The sequence below is a fragment of the Tupaia chinensis genome, unplaced genomic scaffold (genome assembly GCF_000334495.1).
Source record: "Tupaia chinensis unplaced genomic scaffold, TupChi_1.0 Scaffold143584_1, whole genome shotgun sequence".
NCBI lineage: Eukaryota > Metazoa > Chordata > Mammalia > Scandentia > Tupaiidae > Tupaia > Tupaia belangeri.
In genome coordinates, this window is record NW_006203430.1 from 236,352 (window position 1) to 249,927 (window position 13,576).

Here is a 13,576-nt window from a genome sequence, read left to right on the forward strand (position 1 = left end):
TAGCATTCCCAGCCAGCCAGGATCATGGGCACAAGCACCAGGCATGCATATGCAGGCTGACCAAGGAACCGAACCTGTAACCTTCCATATGGATTCAGCATCACTTGAGTGGCATGTTACCACTGCACCTATGATTGGGCCCTAGGCATTTAATGTTTTCTTAAATAATACATCTATAGACTTGTTCCTCCTCTCCTGCAATTTCTTCTAAATGAAATAATCCTTTTCAAACATTTTAACTGTTCCTTTTAGCATTTCTCACTATTTTTCTAAATATTCTACATATGTGGCATTTTTATTTTGTTGACTTTCCAGTTTTGTTTATATCATATTGCCTTTTGTTTGTCACTGTAGAGAAGGGTTTAGCTCTCCCTTCCTTCCTCTGTCACTCCATGCAGACTTCCCTTCTAGCCCATCTTTTCTTGATAGTTATATCACTATTTCTGATGAACTAAATATGCAATGCTTGTATTACTTACATGCATATAGTATTATATATAGCTGAGTCACACTGCATATAATAATTTTACTTCTTTCTTTTAAAACATTTTCCTCTCTGTAGTTGATACTTCTATGATTTGGTTTGTCTATTTTTCTGTGAACTTATCACTAATTAATTTCCAACACAACAGTTAATTTCCTCCCAATATACTACAGTACATCAGGCAATATTATCAGTTTGCTTTTCAATATTTTTAATTTGTAGATATTGCTCCTGAAGCCCACTAATTTCAATCATATTGCCATCCCTAATCTGATGCACAATACTCTCTTGGGATTTCCCTTGCCATCTTGCTTTATCTCTTCTGTAGTAGAGCCACTATTTCCATCTTCATCTTTCTTTGCTTCAACTATCTCATGCCTTTTGTTGCTATTGTTCAAAGATATCCAGTGGCTATCCAGTAAAGGCTTTTGAGAGATAAGGATTTTTTTTTTTAATCTAATAGAGAAATTTTTGCTACAGGGTGCATGTGCTCACTGGAGAGACAGAAAGTGAGAAATCACCCACCCCCATGGGCGGTGTAATCCCTTCTCCTTCATTCTCCTTTTGGGATTTTGGGCAAACATGCACATGTGCCCAGTGTGAGTTTTAAGCCACCGGGTCTGGGACTCAAACCACAGTTGACTATGTGGGAGTCCAATGATGTAACCATTATGCTATCTGCTGGCTGTGGGAGATAAGTTTTTGAGACTTTCAATGTTTGAAAATATTATCATTCTAGTAAGTATTTTATTGATAGTTTGAGTGTGTAATTCTAGACTAGATACACATTTCTCTTAGGATTTTGAAGGTATTGCTTCTTTTTTCTAAGTCTTCCTATATTAATAATTGTATTGATGTTTTCTTCTAGGTGCTACAGTATATCTATTTCTTCCAAGTTCTTCTTTTATTCATTTTAGTTTTTGTCTTTCTTTGTTAGTTGATTTTCTCAAATGTCTGGAGACTTTTGGTCTTCTCTTACTCCTCCTCTTCATCCTATTTCTCCTCTTGTTTCTTCTTTTTCTTTCTCCTCATCCTCCTCCTTCTACTTTTCCTTCTTCTTCAAGAAAAACCTTAAAAGTGTAGTATTAAAATGCTGGTTGGAAGTTCTTTTGTGTAGTTGAGAATTACCAACATAGAAATTACTGTATGGTGACTTTGGGGACTGAGAAGCTTTGTTGGAGAACTCCTCAATCAGGGTCTATATATAATTTTTCTGTGATTGAGTTTCCTCTCAGACTCCTGCAATCTCTTTCCTGGTGGCATGATCTTGGTCACTGGTGGATGGGAGAGATGAGAGTAAGAGGAAAGGGTTAGGAGACTGTCACACCCCAATATATAAATTTTGACTTACTCATCCTAGCTTAAGCAGTTTACTTTTAAGCATGACCCTGACTGATGTTCCAAGGCTAGAACAATTTTGGTTCAGGTGCATCAGAGAGGAAATCTCCAGATTTTATCCAGGGTGTGGTAGGAGCCATAGGTTAGCTGCATGGAAATCTAGAAATTTGGTACTGTTCATCACAAAGACTTTCAACAAACCCCCTGTATTAGTTGTTTGTTTGTTTGTTTGTTTTTGTCACTAATGACTAAATATTACACTGGGTAATTTATTTTAAAAAAAGGAACCAGCAGGTGGAGTAGGGACTGGCGGATGGAGTGGTGAAGACTCCACATGGCCAACCAAGATTCAAGTTCTGGATCTGGTGACTTGCATTCTCGCTTCCACTCTCTCTGTCTCTCTCTGGTCAAAATGGTTTTTGTTTTTTGTTTTTTGTTTTTTTTTTAAATGAATGAATATATAAAATAAAAAAAAATAGGGACTTACTTAGTTCATAGTTTTGGAAGACTAAGGACGAGAGGCCACATCTGGTGAGGGTCTTTTTGTTAATGGGAACTCTACATAATCCTGAAGTGGTATAGGGGATCACATGGCAAGACAGAATAAGAACAGAGCATCTATGTCTGTGAGTTTGCTCTTATAAAGATACCAAGAATTAATCAAGAGACCCCTCTACACTGGTGACCTTATCCAATACTCACAAATGTCCTATCTTTTTTAAAAAAATTCATTTTATTTATTATTATCATAATCTTTTTTATATTACATTGAATCACATATATCTTTACAGTGCATACAAATGTCCTACCTTTTAAACCAATGTTAAAAAAGTCTTTACACTCTCGACACAATTACAATGGCGTATCAATTTTTAACACATGAATTTCTAGAGGATACATTAAAATAATAGCATTTTCCCTTCGGCCTCAAAAATTCATGTCCTCACATGCAAAAATTATCCCAAAGGTACCAACAGTCATAACTTGTTTCAACACCAAATCATAAGTTCAAAGTCCAGCTGTCAGCCCATGAAATCAAAACAAATTACAAGCTTCAAAAATACAGTGGTGAGACATCATAGAATACACATTTCCTTCTATAAGAAGAAAAAAGTGACAGGCCCCAAAGAAAGTACAAAACCCAAAGGCAAATACGGACTCTTAAAACTTCAGAACATTTTTTCACTCCAAGTGTCACATTTTGGACACACAAGAGGGTTTAGACCTCCAAAACACAGGGCAGCTTTGCTCTCTTTGCTTTGCTGGATTCAACCCAATTATCAGTTCTTATTGATCAGAGCTTCATGCCTATAGTTCTCCCAGGTTGTTGATGAGCTGCTAATTCTACAATGCTGGTATCTCAAGAGTGGCCCAAACCCTGTGGCTCCGTTAGGCACTGCCCTGGTGAGAACTCTGTGGCATTCTGATCCCACATTTCCTCTGGGCATTGCCTTAATGCAGCTCTCTGCAGTGTTTCCAGCACTATGACAGGTCTCTGCCAAGGCCCCCAGGTTGTCCAAGACATCCTTTGAAATCCAGATGGAGGCCTCCTCAGCAATCCTGCTACATTACCCCCATAAGTAAGCCTCCAAGGTCTGCTACAGCACATTCCAGATCATTCTTTCTCCCTTCCTTCCTTTATTTCTCTCCACCTTCCCTCCATCCTTTCTCTCTGTCTGTTTTTCTTTTCAACAACAACAAAAAATAAAGGCCTCAAGCATACCTCTGTTGTCAGAGATTCTCAGATCTGCAACTTCTGAGTTATTTCTGCAGGCGGGTGTAATGAGTCAGCTTATTCATTATTAGTTTCCCCTCTCATCAGCTGAGGTTTCAATCAATTAACTTCATTCCATAACTTTTTTAACTTCGAAAACTTTTAACCACTCTTCTTTGTTGTCACCTTTGTTCTTTCAAGTTTAGCATCTCTCCCATAGGGAAAAAGTTCACTGTAATTATAATAGATTTTTAAAGCAAAGTGCACTAAATGTGTATTACAACCTGCCATGTTTAACTGGACTTATGGTCCTCAATTGTCTTAAAGAAATAAAAAACTTATGTAAAGTCTAACTACTCAGTATGCGGCACTGCTGCAACCAACCCTCTAGGCAGGAGAGAAAAGAAAGGTAAAAAGAAAATCAGGATTGAGATTATGCAGGGTGTCCGATTAGAGGGTGATGAGTAATGGATGAGTTGGTTATAGAAGGTGTTGCGGTAAAATATACAGGTAAGCGGTGCAGAGTGCAGTGTTCTTGAACAATGATTTTGTCTGACTTCTCTCTTCTTTTTATCTGCTCCTCTTATCTTTTTTTTCCCTCTCATTCACTCCCTTCCCTTCATGAATGGGTCTTGGGAGACTACTCTGTTTGTTAGGCTTAGAGCAAATCCTAGGGATGCAGTGGTACGTAGGACAGAATTGTGTTTCCAGTTTGGGGGGAGGTCATGATTTACTGGAATTAAACAGTGTTCACACTATGACAAGCACAGAGGAGAAAAGTGAGCATGTAGCCTAGAGGTGGTGGAAAGTCAAAGCAGCTGACTCTTCCCACCACTTCCAGAACTCCTCATTCTTTTACCATGTGTCCTTAATGTCACTATCATCTTGTCATCACAGTCATCACTATGCTATCCAATCTATTTATAGAAATTCTGCTTACCTAGTACCACGATAGACCTCACATATGTATAGTTTTTATAAGTTAATTCTAACTTTTTTTATTTTTTTGGAGAGGTTTTTGCTACAGAGTGCATGTGCTCGCCAGAAAGACAGAGAGACAGAAAGCGAGAAATCACACCCCAGCAAGGATGGCTACACCACAATCCCTTCTCCATTATCCTCTCAGGATCTTGGGCATGCACACAAAATGCACCCGGTGTGAGTTTAAGCCACCAGGTCCAGGACTTGCACTGCAGTCAACTACATGGGAGTACAGCGACATAGCCATTTTGCCAACTGCTGGTCCCTTAACTCTAACATTTTATCAAGTTGGGCATTATTAACTCGAGAAAACTGAAGTTAAATAACTAACCAAGAGTCGCCTGTAGCAAATAAGCCTTCCTGGCCTGCCTCTTCCAAAGTTTCTTTCTTCCTTTTATGAGAGAGAGAGAGACAAGAGAAAGAGAGAGACAGACAGAGACCATCAACAGGATCTCACACTACACTTCGCTCAGACTTCTAGCCAGCCAGGACTATGTGCCCAGTGTATCCAGGTCAACCCAGAAATGGAAGCTTGATCTTCCACCTGCTCCCACCATTACTGAATGTTGCATTACCACTGTGCCATCATGTCTGGGCCCCCTCTGTCTTTTTGTATGTCCCTTTTCTGTGCCTACTGAGTATCTAGTATAGGTCTTTATCATTGTGTTTAACTGTTATAGATTAAATTTTCTTTGTGTAATCACAGAAGCTATTCCTATTCATCTCCATATGCCTACATGCCTCATATCTAGCATAGGATTAACATCATTAAATAACTTTTTAATAAAAGGCAAAGTTAAGATTTGAACCCAGATCTAATTACAAAGCTCATGCTTTTCCACTGTGGGACCTCGTCCTCCAGTGGAGGCTTTTTCTCACTGCTATTCCCCCTTTCTCCTCACAAGGCTCTCCCTTAGTTCACTCTCACCTTCAGCCCATTCGTGCTGGCGCTCACTGACGATTGTCTTCCTTCCTCTGGGAAGACTTGTGATTAAACCAATAAACACAGACACATCTTTTTTGAAACCAAATAAAGCTTTTTTGGAAAAATCCCTCACTGCCTTCAAGTGCAGGCACAGCACAAATTTAAGCATCAAAACAAACTTTTGTTATAAATATTTACTACATTATGGACAGAGACTTAGGATCCCATCTGTTCTAAGGGATTTTCATGTTAGTAGAATCTTTTGAAACTAGATCAGCAAATCACTGTCACTATTGGCCAGGCATGGCAATATCTTGCTTAAACAGAACCTTGTGTTCAAATGGCATCGGTGACAAACCTCGAATTTGTCCACACAGAGCAGCAGAAGGCAGCAAAGATAAGCAATGGTGGGGACCTCACTCACTGACAATCAATGGAGATGTTACATTTCCTGGAACACTCCCTAGAGGTCCACAGGAACTGGAAGCATAGGTGGAAACAGCAGATGGAGCTGAGTTGGTACTGAGGCACTCCTCCTCCTCCTCCAGTTCTCTGCCAGTACTTTTTCTTTGCCGGATTTGATTTGTGAGTGCTCACTTTTGGAGATAGAATAGCGAAGGAACAAATCTGGTTATATTCTAACTTTGCCTTTGGAAACTGTGGTTTTAGCATGCTTGAAACATCTGAATCCTAAATCTCCACTTCTTCATCTGTAAAAGAAGGCTGATGGCCGTAGGAAGGCTATATAAATGAGGGGAACCAGCAGTTAACGTAATGGCTATGTCGCTGGATTCCCATGTAGTCGACTGTGGTTCGCATCCTGGACCCGATGGCTTAAAACTCACGCCGGGCGTGTGTGCGCGTGTGCCCAAGATCCTGAGAGGAGAATGGAGGATAAGGGATTGCGGCGTGACCATCTCCCCTGGGGAGTGATTTCTCGCTTTCTGTCTCTCTTTTTTTTTTGGAGAGGTTTTTTTCGCTATAGGGCGCGTGCGCTCGCCAGACAGCAGAGAGAGACATAGAGACAGAAAGCAAGAAATCACCCCCCAGGGAGGATGGTCACGCCGCAATCCCTTCTCCTCCATTCTCCTCTCAGGATCTTGGGCATGCACGCACACGCGCCCGGCGTGAGTTTTCAGCCACCAGATCCAGGACGCGAACCGCAGTCAACTACGTGGGAGTCCAGCGACATAGCCATTATGCTGACTGCTGGTTCCTTCCCTTTCTGTCTCTATGTCTCTCTCTGTCTGGTGAGCGCACGCGCCCTATAGCGAAAATCTCTCCAAAAAAACCCAAACAAACAGGAAGGCTATATAAATGAATGCAGTAAAACACTAGAAACTGGAGGGCAGATCTTGGTTAGAGAATGACTCTTCACTTCCTTTGAAAGGAGATAAAAAGGTCACATGTAGAGGTACTCATGAATCACCCCTAGATTTTCTGATTTAGTGTGAAGCCTGGACAACAATACATCTTAAGTGTCCCAGAGAAATCTAAGTGGAAATCACTGCCTTAAGTGAGATATAAGATAGGTTCTCAGTCAAGACAAAACGTTTTTGGCTCTCAGTCTGGAATCAAAATAGAATATCAAGTTCAGATTGTAGTAAGCAATATCACTCTCTATTTATAAAACATTTTGCAATAATTATGTTACTCTTTCTGTATCCTTGAGGACAAGTTTGGTTTTAGGAACCATACTTTCTCCTTGAGGACAGAAAAAAAGATTCACTCAGATGTCAATGGCAACTTCAGGATTAGAATATAGAATATTAATCATTCACAATAGCTAAATGCTATGGTCTTTACTCAAGCAGAGTATCTACTGACAATCTGAATAATTGACTGCACTAAAAACTTGGTCAAATCAGGCTCATAAATTATCTTTTAATAGAATATTATAAGTTGACTGAGCTAAAAAGCAAATATCAATCTTATCATTGTATTTAAGAACAAGTTGAAAATATCATCGAGCCATTTATGGAAATGGTCAAGAACTATTTCTCTAACATAGATTTTTAGTGAGAATAGAGCCAAACTCCAAGGTATATAAAACTGAAAAAAAGTGTAAAATACAGGAATATAGGTACAAAATAGGGAAATACTTAATAAGGGATCTTGGGAAATTCCTGGAGTTTTTATTTAACAAAGTTAAAATGTGCTCCTAGGTTGGGGTCAACAGGTGGTGTGGTGGTTACAACACTGAATTCCCCCATGACTGACCATGGTTTGAGTCCTGGATCCGGTGGCTTGAAAATAAGGCCAGGAGCATGTGTGTGTGTGTGTTCAAAATCCCAGGAAGATAATGGAGGAGAAGGGATTGTGTGTGGCTATAAACCCCTGGGGGATGATTTCTCACTTTTCCTCTCTCTGTCTCTCTTTGCCTCTCTCTGGAGAGAGCACATGCCCTATGGCAGAAACCTAAAAAAAAAAGTATACTCCTAGGAATGGACCAGAAGTTTCTTTCCCAAGATACTCACATTAGGCTGAACTTATGAGAGTTTAGTGTTTCCTGTCTTGTTTTCACAACTACTTTTATGTAAAAATTCCAAAGTAGAAAAACAACAACAGACCAGTTATCTAGCAGCTATTATCTCCTGGAAATTTTGTTTAAATGCAATTTGCTCCCTATTCTCTGTCAAATAGATGAAAAAATGAGGATAATGCACAACATTGTGCAAAAATCACTTGCCAAAAGGTTAGAAAGGGACTAAAAGAATTCAAACAGTAAAATTCTTCCTATAACACAAATATCCTTCAGAGTAGCTTTTGTCCTAATGGTCCTCAGACCTATGTAAAGGGATTAAAAAAAATACAGGATACTATTCACCATTCTAGGTGCTCCAACTATAATTTTTGCAATGAAATATCATGAACTGTGTCATAATATAGAGGCATTTAATTAGAGTCATTTAACACATTATAACTCACCAGTGATTTTTGTATTCAGCATGTTTCAAACAGCTGAGTTTTTAAAATGTGGAGATTTGTTCACCACTAAATATCAATGGGCCTCTGCAGCTGCACAGACCCTTAAATCTGCCTTGCATATGTAGCTTAATGAGTCCTCAGGAGCAAGATAGAACCAAAGAAACAGCAGCAAAGAAAAATACCCAACTGAGAGGGAGGTAACCCAGCTGTAGAAGTGTCGCTGATCCCTGGACCCTGGGCCAAAAGACCTCAGAACAGGCCTGAGGGAAAGCGGACTGTGAGCCTAACAGAACTTGGCCCTGGGCTTTGGGTGAGTGCAATGTACTCCTTATCTATTTTTATCTTGAATTCGTGGAGAATCTGTGTGGGTTGGAAAACTCAATAATTTTCTTTTTTCTTTTTCTTTCTCTTTTTCTTTCTCTCTCTCTTTCTCTCTCTTCTTCCCTTTCTTTTTCTCTTTCTATTCCTTCTTTCTTTCATTTTTCCTTTCTTTCTTTTTCCTTCTCCTTTTTTCCTTCTTTCATTTCATGAGAGAGGGAGACTGAGAGAGAGAGACAGACAGAGACTGGCATCTCTAATAAGGTCTTCACACCATGATCCTACCCCAGCTAAGCCAACCTGGATCATGGGCACAAACTTGCACCAAGCATGTGCAGGGAGACTTCAGGATGCAAATCTAGGACCTTCTCAATGTGGCTTTGGTATTAAAGAGTGTTGTGTTATCACTGTGGCACTCAGCTGGTCTCAGTTGTTATTTTCTAGAGAGTATTAAAACCCACTATTCCCAAGCACATTGTACACTGAGGCAACAAGTTCAAGTTCAGTTGCCAGTTCAAGTTCTCCTACCTGCCTGTTCCCATGCAACCCCCCTTAGCTTTTATATGACCTGAAATTCCCAGTGTTAAGGTTACTCCCTGGCATCAATAGGACAGAGAAGGCCATTGTCAACAGAAGGAAAATGTTACCTGTGAAGGAAAGAAGGTTTATAGGGAATTAAGCTTCTTGAATTTCTGTTTGTTTTGAAATTATTGATCCTTTATTATAAAAATAAGTTATCTTCACAATTTAGAAAAATATATATAAAAAGACACTAAAAATCCACATCAATTCCATAAACTGGAAATAATTATTTTTAACACTATGAAGTGTGTCTTCTCAGTTCATAGTCTACATGAGAGCACCCTTCTATGTATACTTCATGCATAATTATTAGTTCCTTAGAATATAGCCCTACAGAGTCTTTTGCTGACTCAAATGTTATGTATGTGTTAAACTTTTTGGATAAATAATACCAAATTGTCCTCTAGGAAACTACTTGTTTTATGTTTGCATTAGAACATACAAGTAACAGATCATTTAACACATTTGTTTACAGAAAATATTATGTTTAACCTGCTAATCTGAAAGGCAGAAGCCATTTCATTGTTGTTTAAATTCACATTACTTTAACTTTCTTCTTACATTTTCACCTCTGCTTGCCATCCCTTGGGGACTGGTTATCAGAGGAGATACACTGAATATCCCCCTTTCTCTATTCCCTTCTCCAATGGTAGAGCTGGGGCAGGCTGATATAAAAAAAAAAATTAAAAAAAAAAAGTACACTGATGCAGAAAGAAGTGGAAACAAGAGGGCATAATTATAGAAAATTAATTCGGTATAAAAATACTCACATGTTTGAAGATGAAGGTGGGAACTTAGGAATACTTAAGATCAGAAAAGAACTTTCCAAAATTTTATACCTCATCTTGCCTGGATTCCTTCCCTCCCAGGCTCCATGTGTTTTCTGCCTTATAGAAACAGACCATTTGAACATTTTCCTTTCAAAGACAGATGACAATGAATTAAAGCAAAATCATATATTGAGGCAAAATTTCCAAAACTCCTAGAAATCTATTCTCTTGGTCCAGATGATGGCATGGCATTTAAAGCAGCTGGATTCCCCCAGGGCCAACTGCATAGCTCAAGTTCCAGACCCAATGGGTTGAAAAACTGTGCTTGCCCAAAATCCCAAGAAGAGAATGGAAGAGAAGGGACTGCAACATGGCCATACAGCCTGGGCAGGGGGCAGGGGGTGCTTTTTCACTTTCCTTCTCTCTGTCTCTTTGGTGAGTGGCCACTCCCCTATAGCAAACATGTTTTAAAATTATAAAATCTATTCTCTCAATTATGATATTTCCCAATTTCCTTGGTAAAATTTTGAACTCTTATTCAGATTATGAATTTTCAATGTGGATCTTCATAGTTAGATTCATTAGTAACACGTCTTTATCACATGGAATATATAGTTAACGAATTGCCTGTCTTTAAGAATGTGTCATTTAAGAAATTCCAGGCACAGGAACCAGCAGTTAGCGTAATGGCTATGTCGCTGGACTCCTATGTAGTCAACTGTGGTTCAAGTCCCGGACCCGGTGACTTAAAACTCACGCCGGGTGCGTGTGCGTGCGTGCCCAAGATCCCGAGAGGAGAATGGAGGAGAAGGGATTTCGGCATGACTATCCCCCCCTGGGGGGTGATTTCTCGCTTTCTGTCTCTATGTCTCTCTGTCTGTCTGGCGAGCGCACGTGCCCTATAGTGAAAACCTCTCCAAAAAAAAAAAAAAAGAAATTCCAGGCATGTGTGAAAGAAAGTCTCAGAAATTCCATGTCTTGAAGGAAAGCATCAAGAGTCAGCATCTGAATATATTTTTTGCTAAGTAAGATTGTGAGTCACAATCTCTATAATCAATGTAAATCACTGATCATACAAAGAGTTTGAGGAAAGGTGATATCCAGAGATTTCACTAATGAGGATGTGTAGGGACTGGTTAATTGCTGTGTGGAAGCAAGGTTACTGGAGTAAGGCTCTTGTAGATTGGTTGACTTTTTGTATGTGAAGCTCTCATTGATTGTCTCACTTTTAGACATATGGGACTATCACTGATAGGCTGCCTTTCAGAAGTATATTTATTGAAGTGAATTGTCATTGATCATTTGAATTGGACTTGAAATTGCATCTGGTGAGTACTTGTTTTGGCACTACCCCCAAAGCACAGTTTTTTGTTGTTGTTGTTTATTTGTTTGTCTGGTTTTCCTTTCTGAAATTTGAAGGACATTTTGTTATCACTTCATTGTCTTATCTTTGAGAGAAATGTAGGGTTTTTTTCAATGTAAATCACTGATCATACAAAGAGTTTGAGGAAAGGTGATATCCAGAGATTTCACTAATGAGGATGTGTAGGGACTGGTTAATTGCTGTGTGGAAGCAAGGTTACTGGAGTAAGGCTCTTGTAGATTGGTTGACTTTTTGTATGTGAAGCTCTCATTGTTTGTCTCACTTTTAGACATATGGGACTATCACTGATAGGATGCCTTTCAGAAGTATATTTATTGAAGTGAATTGTCATTGATCATTTGAATTGGACTTGAAATTGCATCTGGTGAGTACTTGTTTTGGCACTACCCCCAAAGCACAGTTTTTTGTTGTTGTTATTTGTTTGTCTGGTTTTCCTTTCTGAAATTTGAAGGACATTTTGTTATCACTTCATTGTCTTATCTTTGAGAGAAATGTAGGGTTTTTTTTGGGGGGGGTTAACTAGTGATATGTATTTCAGTTAAAATGAACAAACAAGTTTTAACTGTATAACCAAAGTCTTTAAGTTTCGCTGTTTGAACTCCAATGACTTCTTTTGTAACAATCAGAATGGCATCGTAGTCAATTACATATTCTTTGGAAATGCTTTAACAAGGCTCATTTTCTCACAGTAGAGACAATGAAGCTCAAAGAGAGGTCTTCACATTTCTACAATGCATCTTCCCTGGATTGCCTACCCACTTCGTAAAATCAAACTTTTTTAGCATTATTTAATTAAAATTCTGTCAATAAATTAGTGGAAGAGCTGTATAAAAAATGTATTCATTCAGAGTAGTTATGTATATTATTTCTTGAAATATAAGCTAAGTTAAATGGAAAGTGTACTGTTTACATAGTATATGCATATTCCTTGATCTTCCATGTGCAAACTATTTTCTGTTTTCTCCTCATCCTCTAGAAGGAGAGAAGGAAAATGTAGAAGAGAGGAAGAAAGGAATTTGAAAAGAAGACAGGTCCAACAAGAAGAGCTATTTATGTAGATGCAAGTGGCCAATTGGTGATCTATAAAAGAAATGTTATACATGAAAACACTTGTTTCTTTTTCAAGGGAATGTAGGTAAGTTGAAAGTGAAAATGACACTTCATCTGAGGGGGCACCTCGTGCTCCTGCAGTCGGTAATAAAGAAAACAGTGGAAAAGCCTAGTGGTGATTTGCCACTAGAAATGCAGCTCACATCCCGCCTCTCTTCTGTCTCTCCTGCCACTCCTTATTCACGTCCATATTCTCCACCTGGTTTTCTATTTTATTCGTTATTGCCACCTTCCACACAAAGCCTAGTTATCTTTTTAACATACAGCTCTGTTTCATTCACTCTCCTCCAAAAATTATTAAATATCTGATAAGTAAAGTGGATCCCAACAGAGACATTTAGAGAGAGAAAGGGGATATGATTCCTGGGACTGTCCGACAAATTGGGAAATGTGGTCTTTCTATGTCTAGGGCCTTTGGTGATCTTGCCCCACCTATCTTTCCACCTTTACTTTTTTTTTTTTTTTTTTGAACCCTCCTCCCCAACACACAGCCATGCATATGCTCACATTGCTCTGACATGGGCCTTCTTTCCGTTCCTCATTTATCTTATTCTTCTTTACCACAAAGTATCTGCAGATGCTGGTCTTTCTTCCTATGACACTTATGCCCTCCCAGGTCAACTTCTACTCATGCTTCAGGGTTAGGTTTTAACCCGCAGAACAAAACTTCTTTGACTGTCCAATCTAATCTAAGTGCTCCTGTCATAATTTCTCTCCGAGCCTACCCCCCTTTTTTTTCCATGTATTAGTTACACAATTAGCAATTTTGTATTTATTTGTGAAATTATTTGCTTAATGTCCACCTTCTCCTCAAGATCATGTGCTTCCAAAGGCAGATACCATATCTCTGCATTCAGTTTTTATTTTCACATCTTTGTAGTATACAATGCCCATGAAATTCACTTAAGAGTCAAGAAATATTTGTTGAGTGATAAATAAATGTACAGATGGGTGGTGAAAGAAAAAACACTACTTATCAAAGTATGTATGATGCACAGTGCACAGGATGAGGGTGATACAAACACCTTAGACATCTGCTGAA